General features: G+C 39.2%; 1 protein-coding gene and 1 long non-coding RNA gene across 4 annotated transcripts in view; one reads left to right on the top strand and one right to left on the bottom strand.

Moving 5' to 3' along the window:
* Positions 1–18,834, bottom strand: part of SSH2 (slingshot protein phosphatase 2) — a 246,769-nt gene that overhangs the window by 186,489 nt on the left and 41,446 nt on the right. The window lies entirely within an intron of this gene.
* LOC129649543 (uncharacterized) overlaps positions 1–18,834 on the top strand; it is a 113,730-nt gene that overhangs the window by 83,302 nt on the left and 11,594 nt on the right. The window lies entirely within an intron of this gene.

Below are 18,834 nucleotides of genomic sequence, written 5' to 3'. Positions count from 1 at the left end.
AGAGACGTGTGTTTGATCCCTGGGTCGGGAAGATCCCCTGGAGGAGGGCATGGCAATCCACTCCAGTATTCTTGCCTGGGAAATCCCATGGACAGAGAAGTCTGGCAGGCTCCAGTCCATGAGGTTGCAAAGAGTCAGAATGACCGAAGTGACTGAGCACACACACACTCACAGAGGACCCAGCTGAGAAAACCTTCTCTGCAGTCCCTAACCCCAACTTACACATTTAAAACCATTCTTTTTTCTCCTTTTAAAAAATTGCATTCCCATGACTTATTTATTTTAGAAGTTTGCACCTTTCCACTCTTTCACCCATTTTGCCCACTCCCTGCTTCTGGCAACTATCAATCTGTTCTCTGTATCTATGAACTTAGTAAAAACATTATTTTAGTATGTACATGGTAAACAAGATTCCAAAGCTGTTGGAGAATATTTGTTTTCTTCCCATCACCGTCCCCCACACCTCCTAGTTCTCTACAACCCCATTCCCAGAAGTAGTCACTGCACTAGTTTCTTGGGTATATTTTCAGAGATATACTGTACACATACCCATTACATGTGTACATATCCTTTCTCTAAAGCACACAATGGAAACACACTGAATCTATTTTTCTGTTACTGCCTTTTAAAGTTACCTTTGTTTAAAATGTTTAAAACTGTGGTAAAATAAAATTTATCATCTTGAATGTTTTTAAGTATAGAGTTCACTAGTGTTAAGTATATTCACATTGTTGTTCAACCAATCTCTGGAACTTTCTCATCCTGCAAAACTGAAATTCTATACCCATTAAAAAAAAAAATTACTCATTTCCCCCTCCCATACCCCCTGGCATCCACTATTCTACTTCCTGTTTTTATGACTTAGATTACTCTAGATACCTCTTATAAGTGAAATTATACAGTGTGTGTCTTCTGAGACTGGCTTGTTTACACTTAGCATAATATCTTCAAGGTTCATCCATGTTGTAGCAGGCATTAGAATTACCTTCCCTTTTAAAGCTGAATAATATTCCATTGTATGTATATGCCACATCTTGTTTATCTGCTCATTCATCAAAGGACATTTACTTCATGATTTTGATGGCTCCATGATACTCCATTGTATATTAATAGATGTTCCATAATTTAGTTAACCAATCTCCTATTGTTAGATTCAAGTGACTTGTATTTATTTCCTCATTTGCTATATTATCACAAACTTGATGGCTTAAACAACACAAATTTATTCTCTTATAATTGCAGGGATCAGGAATGCAAAAATCAGAGTGATGGCCAACCCATGATCCTTCTGTAGACTCTAAGGTAGTGTTATGGACGGAAGTGTGTCTCCTCACCCCACCCCCCAAATTTATACATTGAAGTCCTAATCCCAAGTATCTCATAATGTGACTGTATCTGGAGAAGAGGTAATTAAATTAAAATGAGGTTATCAGAGTGGGCTGTCATGCAGTATGACTGGCATCCTTAGAAGAAAATCAGGACACAGGTACACACAGAGGAAAGATCATCAGCAGACAGAGAAGACAGATCTACAAGCCAAGGAGAGAGGCCTCAGAAAAAAAAATCAATCCTGCTAATACCTTGATCTCTGACTCCCAGCTTCAGAACTGAGAGAAAATACATTCCTGTTGTTAAGCCGCACTTGTTACTTATGGCAGTCCTAGGAGAAGGCAGTGGCACCCCACTCCAGTACTCTTGCCTGGAAAATCCCATGGATGGAGGAGCCTGGAAGGCTGCAGTCCATGGGGTCACTAAGAGTCAGACACGACTGAGCAACTTCACTTTCACTTTTCACTTTCATGCATTGGAGAAGGAAATGGCAACCCACTCCAGTGTTCTTGCCTGGATAATCCCAGGGACAGAGGAGCCTAGTGGGCTGCCATCTATGGGGTCGCACAGAGTCGGACACGACTGAAGCGACTTAGCAGCAGCAGCAGCAAACTAATACAGACAGAATACTCTTCCTTGTCTCTTCCAGTGTTCAGAAGCAATCTGAATTTCTTGGCTTGTGGCCCCTTTTCTCCATCTTTCAAGTTAGCAAAAGCAGGTTGAGTATTTCTCAGATCACATCAGTCCAGCCTCTTCTCTGTCTCCCTCTTCCACTTATTAATTATCCTTATGTTGACACTGTCCCCTACTCTGATAACCCAGGATAATCTGCCTATTTTAAAGTCATCTGATTAACAACCTGAATTCCATCCAACTCTAATTTCCCCTCTTTACCATGTAACATAATATATTCACAGGTTCACAGATGACAACTCTTTCGGGGGAGTGCATTTTTCTTTTGCCTACCACAGAATCTTCTTTTCTGCAACTTTTATTGGGGAAAACAACTGTGTTTTAGAATTTAATATTCACATCAGAATAGTGGGAAACACAAAATTAAGTGACCAAGCAACACTAGAGCTATCTACTGCACTGGTAAAAAAGTTCATTTGGTTTGGGGATTTCCCTGGTGGTCCAGTGGTTAAGGGGGCTTCCCTGATAGCTCAGTTGGTAAAGAATCCGCCTGCAATGCAGGAGACCCTGGTTTGATTTCTGGGTTGTGAAGATCCACTGAGAAGGGATAGGCTATGCACTCCAGTATTCTTGGGCTTCCCTGGTAGCTCAGCTGGTAAAGAAACCACCTGCAGTGCAGGAGATCTGGGTTTGATCTCTGGGTTGGTAAGTTCCCCTGGAGAAGGGAGAGGTTACCCACTCCAGTATTCTGGCCTGGAGAATGCCATGGACTTTATAGTCCATAGTTCACAAAGAGTTGAACACGGCTGAGCGACTTTCACTTTCACTTCCAGTGGTTAAGACTCTGGGCTTCCATTGCCAAGGGCACAGGTTTGATCCCTGGTGGGGGAATTTATCCTATATGCCACTCAGGAGTGGCCAAAAAAACACACAGTCAGCTTTTTTTTTTAAGTATATAATATAGCACATGTAGTTCAATAAAAGCTATTAAAAAAAAAAAAGTTCAGTTTTCCAAATTGTGCAGAAAAACCCAAATGAACTTTCTAGCCAACCCAATATTTTGCACTTAGAGGATCTTAAAAACTTAGCAGCAACAGTAGAATATTTGAAATGGTTTTTTCTGGATGAGGAATTGGATTTGATCCAACCACAGTATTTTACACAGGCCTCTTTATAATCAATAGTACACATTTGCAAGATAATTGCCTAGTATTAAGGATATAATCCATGGCCAGTAATAATTAGACTGAGTTAACCTGACAGTTTAAATTGGAGTGAACTGGTCATTCCTTCTTCTAAGTATCCATAGTTCCCTGCACATACATTTTCTAACCCTTACCTCACTCTACTGTAATTATTTCTATACATACTGCTTCTCTCTCGCTAGAAGGGGGAACTTCTCAAGTTGTATCTCTAGAGCCTGGCACAGAGTAACATTCAATAAATGTTCAATGAATGAGTAAGTGACTTAGCATTAGTCATCACAATTCTTCTTTGTTGCCAATAACAATAATACAAATTAAGATGAGCTAAAATCTTTGTGTATAGTTCTGGTTAAGAGACCAATAGTCTTCACAACCCTAAACACATGATGTTTGTTCTTTAATTAGTCATAGTAGTAACAGCTCTTACTGAAGAGCCAACTGTTACATGAGACGCTGCCTTACTTGGGCTCCAAGTCAACATGGAGTCTTTAAGCCAAAAGAGCATCTCCATTTCTCAGAGCTACTTAGCAGGTTGGCTTGTCAGTGGCTGAGATGTCCAAGGATTCATGCCACAAGACTTCCTAACTCCGGCTTGCAGTTAGTCCATTTCATCTGCAGAGGTACTGCGGCTCTCTATACCCTTTGTATCTAATTTACAGCCCTTTATAGTAAGCATCAAGCCTCATTTTGCTATCACTTCTCCTTTCAGAAATAATCTCTCAATCTAAATTTTCGCCATCCTTCAAAGCACCACTCAAATCCTAGAATTTCAGGAAGCTTCAAAATGACAACTTCAGCCTTACTTACCTCCCTCTCCTCTGAGCCTTCAAGGGCTTGCTAGGGGTTAGCAAACTACAGCCTGCTTTAACATGGCCAGTAAGTTAAGAATGGTTTTCACATTTTTAAATGGTTGTGTTGTTTTGTTTAGAGAAGAGGCAAAGAAGAATACGCAACACAGACCACTTAAGGCTGGCAAAACCTAAACTTTTACTGTCAGGCTTTTAACAGAAAAAGTTTGTGGATCCCCGGCCTAGAGCACACAATCCAATTCAGCCTAATGATAAACTGGGGCTTCCCTGGTAGCTCAGTGGTAAAGTCCACCTGCCAATGCAGGTGACACAAGTTCAGTTCCTGTGTCCGGAAGATCCCCTGGAGCAGGAAAGGGCAACCGACTCCAGTATTTTTGCCTGGGAAATCCTACAGACAGAGGAGCCTGGCAGTCCATGGGGTCACTAAAGAGCTGGACATGACTTATTGACTAAACAATAACAATAATGATAAATTGCCAAAACTGTCTCTAATCTTTGTATGGATCATAGTTTTATCTCCCTGTAATTTTATTGAGATATAACTGACATATAACATTAGTTTAAGGAATACAACATAATGATTTGACATATGGATATTCTGTAGATCTAGGTTTTGCTTTTAATTCTTTGAATATTCACTTATGATAGTATTTCAGATCCTCTGCAAATGCCACATGACTTGTACCAGCAAATTCGCACCCTCACACAGAGATAATTTGAATTTATTTTTTTAAAGCCCACCAAATCCTGTGATCTCCATAAGGTTTGGTTTCTTTTATATTCTTTTCCTGATATGACCATCTGTCCTACAAGGGCATGTTTCTGAAACAGAAAAATCTCTATTTTACAAAAAGCAGTAATTTTCAAAGTGTGGTGCCCAGACCTCCAGGCGATGCCTCACTTGTGAACTGGTTAGGCTCCATTCTAGACCTACCAAATTAGGAAATTTGGGGTTCAGACCCAGAAATGTGCTTTTTAACAAGCCCTCCAAGTGATTCTGATACACATGAAATATATGTTTAAGTATGAGAGCCAGTGAACTAAAGTATTTGCATCTGTAGATAGCACTTAAATCACTGCTTTAGGTCCAGAACGATGGAATCGTATCACTCCAAAACTAACTCTTGATAGCAAAACCAACAAAAGCAAAGTGGTAAGTAAGGAAAGTGGACAGTGAGACATAAACACAGTTATTCATACGCACAGGTTATTCAACTTACTACCTGTATTCAATGAATGCCTATATAAGGTAACTAAGCTTAGGTACTATGATGGATTATGAAAAGTAATCACCCACAGAAGTAAGAACAAATTAATAAACAAGTAGTAAGTTCATAAATACAGATAAAAGCAAAGAAGCTGGGGGCTGGGGGTAGATGCTCAACCTTTGCTGCAAGCCCACAGAAAGAATGAGAGTTGCAGCTGCAATTCAGAACTTCAAGACTGGAATCTCAAGATACAAAAGAAAACTTTTGGATTTATGTCTCTAGTTGCTAGTTAAGTGGCTCAAAAATTGATATGTAATCTATAGAGACTAGTGTGTCTCAATTTAGGCAAACCAAATATTCTATTATTTCCCATTTTTGGTTAGGCTTCTGCTACTGACAAATTAGCTGCTTATTCTCCTCCTGTTCTGTGTAGGAGTTAAAAAAAAAAACCAATTCTGTCAACTCCATGAGCTGACAGCAGGCTAACAAAACAAGGAGGTACAGAAAACTTAACTCCACATCTGCCAAAAGCATACGATTCTTGCCGACCTCCATTTATTTGTAAATCATCCTGCGTATTATCTTACAGCCTTTAACACCTCAAAATTCTAATTTTTTATTTCTCTCCTCAGACCAATGTATGAGCACTCTCTGTGGTTTAAATACAATTATTAATCACACCAATCCCTCCCCCCGCTACACACACACTTAAAATTTTTTGTGTGTTGCTTAATTTGAAACCTGGGCTATGACAGTGAATTGGGTTTTAGAGATGCTAATGTGTATACCATGTAATATGACCACTGCAAGCTTCTGCAGAGTGTGCATAGAGGTGAAGCTCTTTATTCCTTTGGGGAACGCAGGTTTGAAGAGCAAAGACAAAGCTATTTCAGAGAAAGTAGGGGAATTCGGGAAACAAGAGGAATTTGAAGACAAGAAGATACTGAGTAAGAAAGGAGAGAAAAGCCTCCTTGGACAATTGTCTGGGGATGTGTGCCAGGAAAGAAAGATTGCTGTTACTGAGACAGAGTCCTGAGACGTTACCAAGTCAGGTTTCAGATGATTGTGAAAAGAACAGTTTTTACTGAGAACCAAGGATTAGACCTATTTCCCAGTGAGTAAAGAGCTTGATTCCTTCTGCAATAAATAAGAGAACTAAAAGATTTAGCTCTAGTACTGGAGGAAGAATCTAGGTTGATAGCAAGGAAGGCTAGAGATACCTAACAGGCTGAACTGGGAGTAAAATAAGCCATGATTTGTAATTAATTTCCTATATAGCATTCTGGCCACAGGATCTTCACAATGCACAAAGGAAATTTTTGCATTCTGATTGATAAACTGGACTATGATGAGAGAAGCTTCCCAGAAGCTGAAAGGTTGTACACCTCAGGTTATCATCTTCTAAAGAAATCCTCTCTAGATAAATAGTTACACCAACAGTTGAAACTATCCAAGGGGAACATCACCTGAATATCATTTTGGAGCTCTTCTTTCTTGATCCAAACTCTCAACATATGCTAAAATAAATTACTTTCAGCTTCGGGTATGGCAAAGGTAGGGCTTACCTGTCATGATACTTGTATTCAAATAGCTGTTTAAAGGTTATTCAGTTTAAAGGCAGTTCAGTTCAGTTCAGTCGCTCAGTCATGTCTGACTCTTTGTGACCCCATGGATTGCAGCATGCCAGGCTTCCCTGTCCATCACCAACTCCTGCAGCTTGCTCAAAACTCATGTCTGCTTAAAGGCAAGAGAAGCCCAATTACGGAATCTGTCCTAATCTGTCTTTTTCTCTTCCGTCACCCACGTTTCAGCAGCTGACATCATAGTGAGATTGCCAAAGTCCTTGGGGAAAACTCATACAGATCAGAGACAAAGTGATCACATCAAATTTTGTTTCCACCAGAGAATTCTGAGAAAGGTCCCTATCACATACTAGTCATGGGCCTGTGGAGTCCTCCCCACTTCTCTCAGTGAGGAAAAAAGACTTTTAAGCCCCTCTCATCCAGCATCATAAAAAATAATCTGGAAAAATGGGACTTTGTGGAGGGCTAATAGCAGCTCAGAGCTGACTACAAGTTGAGCAATGAAAGGAAACGAGCAGAGAGATGAGAGTGGAAATGTCTCAGAGATTCCAGACATAAAACAGCAATGCTCCAGAGCCAGAAGAGAAGCTGGAGGGAAGAACCCATCAAAGAAAGATGGCATGTCTCTGAGTTCAGTTTCCATTTTAGAAAAAGAATTTTAGAAATCAATTCAGAAATTGCTTCATGAGCCAGAGATTCCAGGGCAATGGTCAATACCCAGGGAGTCTTATCTCCTAAACCACAATTGGAACACATCTTAAGAGCCACTGTAAGAAACTCCCAAAAGCTAAAGTGATCCACGGTATCCAGTAACAAAGGAGTGTCTCCTACAATCAATTATGCTGGTTACCCCAAATCCAAGCCAGTGTGTTAGCTGCTCAGTCGTGTCCGACTCTTGTGACCCCATGGACTGCAGCCCACCAGGCTCCTCTGTCCATGGGATTTCCCAGGCAAGAATATTGGAGTGGGCTGCTATTCCCTTCTCCAGGGGATCTTTCTGACCCAGGGATCAAACCTGGACTTCCTGCATTGCAGGCAGGTTCTTTACCATCTGAGCCACCAGGGAAACCCAAACAAGCCAACCATGCCTTAAAGAGGAGACTGCTGGTTAGTAAAGCTCACATCTGAGGTAGGGCTCCACCACCAGCCACAGGGCTATCCCCTTGCAGTAGTCCTCAATCCAGATGAGTTGGCTTCTAAGGTCTCATAGTCCCATCTCCAGAGTGTTTCCACTGGGCTCACAGCAGTTTTCCAGGTGCTGTGTGTCCTCATGGAGGCCAGAGGGAAACACCTTGGGTCCTTAAGTTTCAGGCCAAAGGGAAGAGCCAGAACATGGATTTTGCCCCACATGACAGAAGCATGGATACTTGAGACTCAAAAGAGGAGAATATCAAGGATGAATGCAGGATTGGGGAACTCACAAGGGAAGAGTTACTCTGCCTAGGCCAGGGGGTTAGAGATCCTTGTGAACAAAACCCTCCAGTTACTTTCTCAGAAGGGAGTTTCTCTGAAAAGACACTTGCAGGAAAGGATGAGTTGCTTTAGACAGTGGCTTTTTCTTAAGAGTAGAGGCAAAGTGCAGGGAGGTCCCCTGTAGAAATCAAAGTCCATATCAACCTCTGCACAGAGCCCAGGCCCAGTTGAAACCGCAGCCCTTATCTATCCCTGGGCAGCAGGAACAGGTACTAAAGCACCAGAATGTATGACAGTCATTATCCTGATCCTAGAGAAAACCTGGAGCTTATGCATGGACTTCTTGCACGGGACATGTCAGCACAAGAAGACCTCCAGGCCCATGCAGGGACCCTAAGCAAACCAAAGTGACAAGCGCCATGTCATACATCAGTCAGGTTCTGACGCCACAGTTGTCTGAGCCTGGTCTGGACTGGCAGAAATAGGGATATTCCAGCATAAAGTCCTCTCCTAGGAGAAAAATTTCTCTAAAAGAAAACATTAATTCCAGGTAAAGAAATATCTTAGTTCTCATGTTAACATATCCTCTAAAGATGATGGAATCTGTTTCTCATAACCAAGGAAATTCTTTTCAATATACTAGTTTCTTCTAACTGGGGAAACAAAATGAAACAAACAAGCAAAAACTTGAGAAGGCTTAGACTGGGGAGTTGTCCTAGGCCCAGTTTGTTATTTTCACTATTCCTGCTCTCTAGATGGAGAATAATGGTACAAGAACATTGGTATTCTTGATTGGTATTTAAACCAATCTTAGAAAATTATTGTTTATTGTATTGCATATTAGAAAATTATTATTAAAAATACAGTAATTTACTATCATCCCTTTGCCACAACAAAATAATCCCATTAGAAAGGGCACCAGCCCATCAAGAAATGCAATGGAATCTTACACCCTCCAGAAACTTTAAATCTGGATCACATTTTCTGTAAGTCCTCAAATCAATGTTAATTAGCTGGTATGGATGTCAAAGGTATGTGGTTAAAAAGATTCAAAGTAAAAAATCACCCTACTATAGTGTTACATTCCCACCAGGAGTTACAAAACAAAAACCTCCACTAAGTAAAACCCAAATTTTAAGGTCCCACTTAAGTAGAAATCAGACTAGAAAATGTAACTGAATATAACTTCTTCCAATTAAAAGTTTCTAATTTCAAATTACTGAAGCAACGCCCTTTCTTCTCTAATCCTCAAATAACCACAAATTCAAATAAATGGATAGACTGCTCTCATGTTCTGAAGTTCTTAATTGTCTGCTTAAGAGATAAGAAACATTTTTATATTTTGATAAAATAAAAATGCAAAATAAAAGGTCACTTGTGGTTCATAAAAGTCCTTTCTCTGAGGGCTGTTCATAATTTACATCTAGCCAAGTAACACCACTCAGTATACCCAGCTTCCTCCATTCTGAACAATCAATGAAGAAACTTTAAAATTTTCTTACTGAAACAGTTATACAGGCTTCTGTGTATGTTGTAGCATTAGAGTTTGAGTGACAGATTTCCTTAGACAATTATTTCCCACTTACTCCTCAATCTATGTTGTTGCTAGTTGCGAAGCTGTATACAATTCTTTTGTTACCCCATGGACTGTAGCCTGCCAGGATCCTCTGTCCATGGGATTTTCTAGGCAAGAATACTGGAGTGGGTTGCAATTCCCTTCTCCAGAGGCTCATTCTGACCCAGGGATTGTACCTACGTCTTCTGCTTGGCAGGCGGATTCTCTACCGCTAAACCACCAGAGAAGCCCTTCTTAAGTCTATACGGGGCCTCATAAATTTGCCATTTCCAGCACTACAGAACCTTGAGAAGGAAGTAAGCAAGCACTTCCTTTGAAATTCTGAAAGTTTTGGTGTGTTTAGGGGGAAAGTATAGTTAGTTACTTTCTGTCCCACTTGGCCAAAGGGCAGCTGGGAATCTCATGTTCTCCCTGCAAGCCCCTTGGCAACAAATCACAGTGGGTAAATCTCCCCAAAACACAGTAATAAACCAGCTTCAACTTTTTTTTTTTCTCCAAACTGCAGGCTGATAGAATCATGAATAGCTTGTGAAATCAATTCAGTGATTTGCAGCAACATAGCTTTTTTTTTTTTTTTTAACTGGAATAGCATAGAAAATATCAGAGTATGTTGGATGAAAGAAGACAAAGAACTGTTTCATGAAACTTCTGTTTTAGATATGCATGCAAAAACACCTACAAAAGCATACCAGGCCATAATGTAAAATGCATTTCTTACTGTGGATCTCAGTCATAAGAATTTGAAAGCTACTCCTCTAGTCTACAAGTTTCATGAGGAAAAAGACCAAGTGTACCTAATTCACTCATTCTATATACCTAACAACTACACATAGGGCCTGGTATTTATAACAAGCACTCAATAAATAGTTCTTGGCTGACTCTTCAATATGCATTCTTATATTATTAACACTGTGGTCCCTAAATCAAAATTTGTATTGAATACAAGTAATTAGATAATACTTTTTAGGGGGCACTAAAAAAATAACATTTGATTAGCAAATTTAACAATTTCTCCCTTACCTGCCCTCTGACTGATGTGCTAAACAAATGGTAGATCCCAGAAGGAAAGAGAGAAGGCAAGATCTTGCTTGGGAACTGACAAACTAAATGATTACCCTGAGGATATATTAGACCAACATGGGTTTATGATCTTCCTATATACATATTCTGACATAATATGCACAGACTTGTACAACAAGAAAAACACAGAATTTAGAATCAGGAGACATAATGACACCTAAAGAGTAAATGACCTTAGGCAAATGGTTTTAACTCCTCTGAGCCTAATTTCATCAACTGGGAAAACAAGTTGTGACAACTATAAATGGTTTGACCAAAATATAGGTGTAACTTCTAGAAGAATATATAGGAGAAAATCCTTACCGCACTGGGTTAGGCAAAGATTTAATGATGCAAAAAGCACAAATTACAAAAGAAAAAAAATATAAAAATGGATTTCAACAGAAGTAAAAGCTTTTTGCTCTCTGAAAAATACACTTAAGAAAAACAAAAAATAATCTACAACTGTAGATAAATTTCACAAACTGGGAGAAATATTTGTGAAATATGTCTGACAAAGTGTTTGTGAACAGAGCTGTTGTTGCTGTTGTTGTTTAGTTGCTAAGTCATGTTCAACCCTTTTGAGACCCCATGGACTGTAGCCTGCCAGACTCCTCTGTCCATGGGATTTCCCAGCCAAGGATACTCGAGTGGGTTATCCCTTCCTTCTCCAGAGGATCTTCCTGACCCAGCGATCAAACCCGTGTCTCCTGCACTGCAGGCAGATTCTTTACCATTGAGCCACCAGGGAAGCCTACCTGTAATTTTTACAATACAAAATGAAGAAGTAGTCTTTCTTATTATGGACATAAGGCGAATGAAGTTTGGGTATCTTCAAAGGTCAAAATAGAATCTTTCATGGGTGAACTCTAATTGTACACAGAGTTTTCTTATGACAGCATCACAGGGTGGCAACTAAAGTAGTCTCGAGACTTTCTGAAGTTGTGAGATTCCCTTAAGCATTTCTAAAACTGCTCACATGAGAAGGAAGGGAAGCAATATATGGAATTTTAGGAATGAAACTCTGGCTAATGGGGTTATGGGGCATCTGAGAAGTCACAGGATAGGTCTGGCTTTCTCAGAGGGGAGACTGCAATTTTTTTTTATTTCCAACATCTGCTATTAAAATTAGTTCTGCACAAATGTCTGCAGATGCAGAGCAGCTGGCAGTTTTGCCTGCATTTTGCCCATTGGTAGAGCATAAGCAAGTCAATGAAGAAGGGCTGTTGAATTTTCCAATTGTTGTCCAGTCTTTTCAGAGAACTGGCAAATTTATGTTCTGGAACACTGGATTCAGAACGTTAATATCCTAGTGAACACTGGTTAGAGCTGGAGATATTCGTAGTGGAAATGAAAGTTTACATCTAGTCTCTGAAGATAATAAGACTTGAAAATACACTCTCTTACAGCCACATAAGCAAATCTTCTCTATATCCAAGTGGAATGAAGGCATACTATCCTATCTACATTACTGCTTTCTGACTCATTTGATTTTTCTAAAGAAATCAGAAAATAACCATGTCCTACCTCATTAGTTAATCAAAAATGCAAAATAAAACAATTTTCATCCTTCAGGCTGGAAAAAATAAGAGACTACCCAAGATTCCAAAGCTCTGAAGGAAAAGAAGAAGAACTCTCATCTCCCAATGGCTGGGAGTATAAAATAGTAAAATTTTTCTCAAAAGTAATATGATATTGCACCAAAAATCTTAAAGATATTCCTTATCTAAGACTGAGAAAATTCCAGAATTTATTTTAAAGAAATAATCAGGGATGTATATCAAGATTTATATATTAAAAAAAAAAGAAATAGAATCACAGATGTAGAAAATCTAATGGTTACCAAGGGGGAAATGGAGGTAGGGATAATTGGGAGATTGGGATTAATATAGACATACTACTGTATATAAAATAGATAATAAGGACCAATGTACAGCACAGGGAACTCAATACTTTGTAATGGCCTATATGGGAAAAGATTCTTAAAAAAGAGTGCATATATGTATATATATATAACTGATGCACTTTGCTATATGGCAGAAAGTAACACATCATAAATCAACTATACTCCAAAAAAATTTTAAGGTTTATGTACAAAATATTCCCTATAGAATCATACATATATGCAACTCAAATATTCAACAGGTAAACAGTTAAATTATAGCATGTTGAAATGAGTATCTTAGCAAAACACAAGGAGAGTCTTATTTCAGCTAAATCCTTTAATAAGTCTGAATCAGTTTTTAAAATCAGAAAAATAGTGATGAAAAGCAGTGGTCCATCAGAGATGCTTGGTTTTTAAAGTGACAAAAGGCTAAAACAATTTCTTTTGAATTATGTACATGTTGGTTTTAGACTAATTATAGCTCTGAGTCTAGAAAACTGAGAGTTTAGAGCTTTAAGCTTGTTTGAGCATCTCACAACAGGAATTGATGACTAGTAGTACCCACTGGACATAATCACACAGTACAACATTAGCATGAAAACTGGTCTCCCATCCAAGAAACAATACAATAGCAACAATAAAAATCAGTGTACACTCATATGCCTTAAGACTACATTAAAAGAGAAAAACCAAAGTTCCCTCTCCCAGCAAAAAGGGTGATAATATTCACATATGGTTGGGTGGGTACAGGAACAACTAGAAATAGAGCTCTCACAACATGGTGATATGGGGCACAAAAGGAGGGCCTACAACATAGATGAAAAGTTTTAGTAGCTGAAAAGATATTTTTTGGGCATCAGTTTAGTTCAGTTGCTTAGTCGTGTCCGACTCTTTGCGACCCCATGAGTCGCAGCACGCCAGGCCTCCCTGTCCATCACCATCTCCCGGAGTTCACTCAAACTCATATCCATCGAGTCGGTGATGCCACCCAGCCATCTCATCCTCTATCGTCCCCTTCTTCTCCTGTCCCCAATTCCTCCCAGCATCAGAGTCTTTTCCAATGAGTCAACTCTTCGCATGAGGTGACCAAAATACTGGAGTTTCAGCTTTAGCATCATTCCTTCCAAAGAACACCCAGGACTGATCTCCTTTAGAATGGAATGGTTGGATCTCCTTGCAGTCCAAGGGACTCTCAAGAGTCTTCTCCAACACCACAGTTCAAAAGCATCAATTCTTTGGCGCTCAGCTTTCTTCACAGTCCAACTCTCACATCCGTACATGACTACTGGAAAAACCATAGCCTTGACTAGACGGACCTTTGTTGGCAAAGTAATGTCTCTGCTTTTGAATATGCTATCTAGGTTGGTCATAACTTTCCTTCTAAGAAGTAAGCGTCTTTTAATTTCATGGCTGCAGTCACCATCTGCAGTGATTTTGGAGCCCAAAAAAATAAAGTCTGACACTGTTTGCACTGTTTCCCCATCTATTTGCCATGAAGTGATGGGATCAGATGCCATGATCTTCGTTTTCTGAATGTTGAGCTTTAAGCCAACTTTTTCACTCTCCTCTTTCACTTTCATCACGAGGCTTTTGAGTTCCTCTTCACTTTCTGCCATAAGGGTGGTGTCATCTGCGTATCTGAGGTTATTGATACTTCTCCCAGCAATCTTGATTCCAGCTTGTGCTTCTTCCAGCCCAGTGCTTCTCATGATGTACTCTGCATATAAGTTAAATAAGCAGGGTGACAATATACAGCCTTGATGTACTCCTTTTCCTATTTGGAACCAGTCTGTTGTTCCATGTCCAGTTCTAACTGTTGCTTCCTGACCTGCAAATAGGTTTCTCAAGAGGCAGGTCAGGTGAGGTACAAATAATAAGCCTCTGAAATGCTTCATGTTTGAAAGAAGAATTTTAAAAAAATCAATCTTGGTGAGTTTTATAGCTACAGCATTAATGAAACACACAAGCAAGCCAACATGCAAGCAAAACAAAATATCTATACTTACTAAATGGGTTACCTAAAAACCTAAGAGAAATGGAATTGGGTAGGTTGGCTTTTAATACAATTTTTTTAAATAGAGAGGCTTTAAAATGTATAAGGGACTCAAAAATCTCTAAAGAAACATGTGAAACAAAAACATAAATTACACACATACACACAGAGACCACATATCCAGAAGAAAAGTTGACCTTACTGACATTACATACCAAGGCAAACATCAATCAGCACCTATTATTAGTATAGGGCATGTGACCTGAACAGAGCAAATTTAAAATAATTGGAAACTCCAATCCAGGGGAAAGTCCTCCTCTCCCCCTAACACCTTCAATATTGTTTTTAGAAGAGGTTATTGACAAAACACCAATTGACTGATTTAGAAACAAGTTTCTAGGAAAAGTTCTTCAGATATTTGATATTTGGCCCAGTTTCTTTTACTTTCCACATCTATACTCTCTTAAAAAAGAAGTGTTTGGGCTTACCTGGTGGCTCAGTGGTAAAGAATCACCTGCCAATGCAGGAGATGTGGGTTCGATCCCGGATATGGGGACATTCCACATAACGCAGGGTAACTAAGCTTGTGTGCCACAACTACTGAGTTGAGCCTGAGTTCTAGAGCCCACATGCCGCAACTACTCAAGTCTGAGTGCCCTACAGCCTGCGCTCTGCAACAAGAGAAGCCACCGCGATGAGAAGCCTGTGCACCACCAACTAGAGAGTAACCCCAGCTCACCACAATTGCAGAAAAGTCCTCTCAGCAATGGACACACAGCACAGATATAAGTAAATTAATTAATTAATTAATTTAAAAATAAAAGCATTCAAAATTGACACCTAAATTCCAGAAAAGTTTATAATATACCAAAGAAAGACAGTTACAAGGGATTTTTAGCTAAAAAAAAAAAAAAATAACCAACAAAAAACCACGTGGTTCTGTTTGTTACATTTATTATCTGTGAGTTGTGACAGGAGAACACAGAGATGCAGAATTCTCTGTGATTGTTGGGTAACACCTAATTGGGTCAGAAATTTTAGTTAGTTAGAATGCTGCAGAATCTCAAAGGATTATGGAGTTGGTCTTGAGCCCTCTTTTCTAATTGTCCCTACTTGGTGATCTCATTAGTCACAGGACTTTAAATACCAACTGTTCATTGATGATTCCCAAATGTACACCCCTAGGCCAAAACCTCTCCTGTAAGGTCCAGACTCATATTCAATTATTTGTCATCTCCAGTGGGGATCTCACGGTTATCTGTGAACTCCCTAACCCAACCCCTACTCCACCTTCCACAAATCTGCCCTGGTCTAGAATTCCTCATCTCAGAAAGAGGTACAAACACCAGCTCAGTTGCTCTCATTATGAAGCTGGATTAGTCTCTGACTTACTCCTTCATCCCAACCCTCTATCCAACTTATCAGTGAGCCCTCCAGGTCCTGCTCAAATCTATCTATTCTTGTCTCACCTGCAATAGCCTCCCTACGGGCCTGCCTGCTTCCATTCTTTATCTCCTATAGTCATGGTCACTCCTATGTTGAGAACCTTCCAATGGCTTCCCCTATCCCTCTTGGGAAAAAAAAAGTTCAAATTTCTTACTATTGCCTATAAAATCTTACATCATCTGGCCCCTGCCTACTTCTCAAGTTTTTTTTTCATTGACTCAACAAATAAGCCAAACTCTTTCCACCTCAGGGCCCTTGGACATGCTATTCACGTTGCTTAGACTAGTCTTTTCCTTATTTTCCTATGGCGGGCTCCTCCCCACTAAGTATGACTTCTGCAGGGAGGTCTTTCCTAATCTCCAGTTTAAGCACTGCTCCTTTTTGTTTCAGTCACAGAACTACTACAACTTGTAATTACATATTTGTCTACATGCATAATTCTGTCTTCACTACTATACAGAATAAGCTTCATGAGAGAAGGAACTATGTCTGCTTTATTCATCAAAGAATACTTGATTGCTTAGAACAGCAGGTGCTTATTGCCTAGCACAGTACCTGATACAGAGTGATATCCAGTATATATATTTTTAGAATTAATAAATCAATGAATGAAGATATTTCAAAAGCAACTGGAGAAATACATGGAAACAATGAGAAGATCAAGAGAATCTGGGTTGCAAATACTACCATATTACCTAACACAGCATGCAGACTTCTTCCAGATTTCTACTACAGTAGATATTCCATATTAAATAAAGTATTACTAGTCATAAGCATCAGTGAAGGTATATGGAAAAGAATGAGATAAAAATCTAGCCATATCCTAACTAAATATATTACACTAGGATTGCAACTAGTAAACTTTAATGGTGCAATATGATACTCATGATCTCTTAGATGATTATTAATTATCTAAGCTACATAAATAATAAATAGGCAGAAAAATAAGATCAAAGTAGCAAGTGAACAACTGAAAAAGTCTAGTTGAAGATTGGTGATTTTCTAATGTGAATCATAGAAAATCTTTAAAAATACAGAATTTGGTATTCTTATTTTTCATAATTAAACAAACTGGTGACTAAATTACATGAATTTTGTCTAAACCTCATGTCTGTACTATTTTAAAAAATGTGTCCAGGAGTATATAGTTGAAAAATTTCACAGTGAAAAGTCTAAGAACTAAAATATGATGACCATATTTTCCAAACAAAAAATCAGAATGTATATTGACAAACATTTTTTAAAACAAGAGTATTGAAAAATCTTAAGTATTATCATCTCCATATTACAGATAAAAGTAGAGGGACTCAGTCAAGTAATTCATCCAAGATGAGAGTAAGGGAATCAGTCTAGGTTTTTGTTTCTCAGAGGCTCATGCTATTTCCACTTGGTTATAATGCATTCCACTATTTGCTTTTTCATTCACTCCAATATAAACTGAGTATTTACTAGATGCTGCTATGATTAACTTGATATAAGAAAGGAAATTATTACTTGTCCTTAAAGCTCAAAAATATTTTCAGAATCTGACAGGGTTGAGGGGAACCTGCCTGCCAATGCAGGCGACTCAAGAGACGGGGGTTCGCTTCCTAGGTTGGGAAGATACCCTAGAGAAGGAAATGGCAACCCACTCCAGTATTCTTGCCTGGGAATCCCATGGTCAGAGGAGACTGGCAGGCTACAGTCCATGGGGTCGGTCGCAAAGAGTTGGACACAACTGAGCATGTGCATGCTCACACACACACACACACACACACACACACACACACACACCCCAACGGAAGGAGGGAGGGATAGGGGAGGGAAGCTACTTGAAACAAAGAGGATCAACTGTCTGTCTTCTTTGTTAGATCTGCTCAAACATCATATGACATCCATTTGAGGCCTCTGGCCCATCAGAAAGTCATCAAAACAAGATGCATTGTTTCCAAGTCCCAGCTAAGGCTCATGAAAATTAAGCTGGTAAAAGCAATGCCATAAAAATAATATTGGAATTCTAAATTTTGACACCTAGAGATGTAAGAGAATTAGAATGTTAGAGAGTAGCCTGTTTTAAAAAGCTTAATGTTACAAAATAATTTGTTAAGAATCAAAAAATACAATAAAATGATAATCAAGTACAAGACCATACTTAACATAGTTATGCATGTGCTGCTAGGATAAAAAATCTTCTATCATTCATTCATCTATCTGGCCATCAAACATCGTTGAGTGCATACTACATAGGACACTTGGCTGAATGGTACATAAGGCTGAATCAAATGTGGATTGCACTCTTAAGTAGTCTTCAGTTTAGTACTAGAAGGAAAAAATAATTACATGGTAGAAAGGAGAGCCTACTTTCTTGCAAGGATTAGGGAGGGCTTTGTGGACAAGGGGTGTTTAAACAGGAGCCTGACACAGAGAAGATGTGGACATATGGAAATGTGAGGAGAGTGTACTCGTGTATTCTGACTGGGTGGAGCCAGCAGGTTGAATACCATAAAGAGGTTAAATGGAAAGCAGGCTTCATCCCGGAGCCCATGATTTTGCTATTAACTCACCCCACTTAACTCATAAAAGCTGAGATACTTCCCACTTCTAAACTATAAAATGGAGCTAGTACTACCCTCCTCCTTGCCTGGGATTTTGTGAGGAGTAATTAATACTTACAAAGAAGTAATATTCTCAGAGGAAGTTTCTTTTCCTGAATTTT

The sequence above is a fragment of the Bubalus kerabau genome, chromosome 4 (genome assembly GCF_029407905.1).
Source record: "Bubalus kerabau isolate K-KA32 ecotype Philippines breed swamp buffalo chromosome 4, PCC_UOA_SB_1v2, whole genome shotgun sequence".
Lineage (NCBI taxonomy): Eukaryota > Metazoa > Chordata > Mammalia > Artiodactyla > Bovidae > Bubalus > Bubalus kerabau.
The sequence above is the reverse complement of the archived record's forward strand: the minus strand, read 5'-3'. Positions and strand labels throughout refer to the sequence as shown.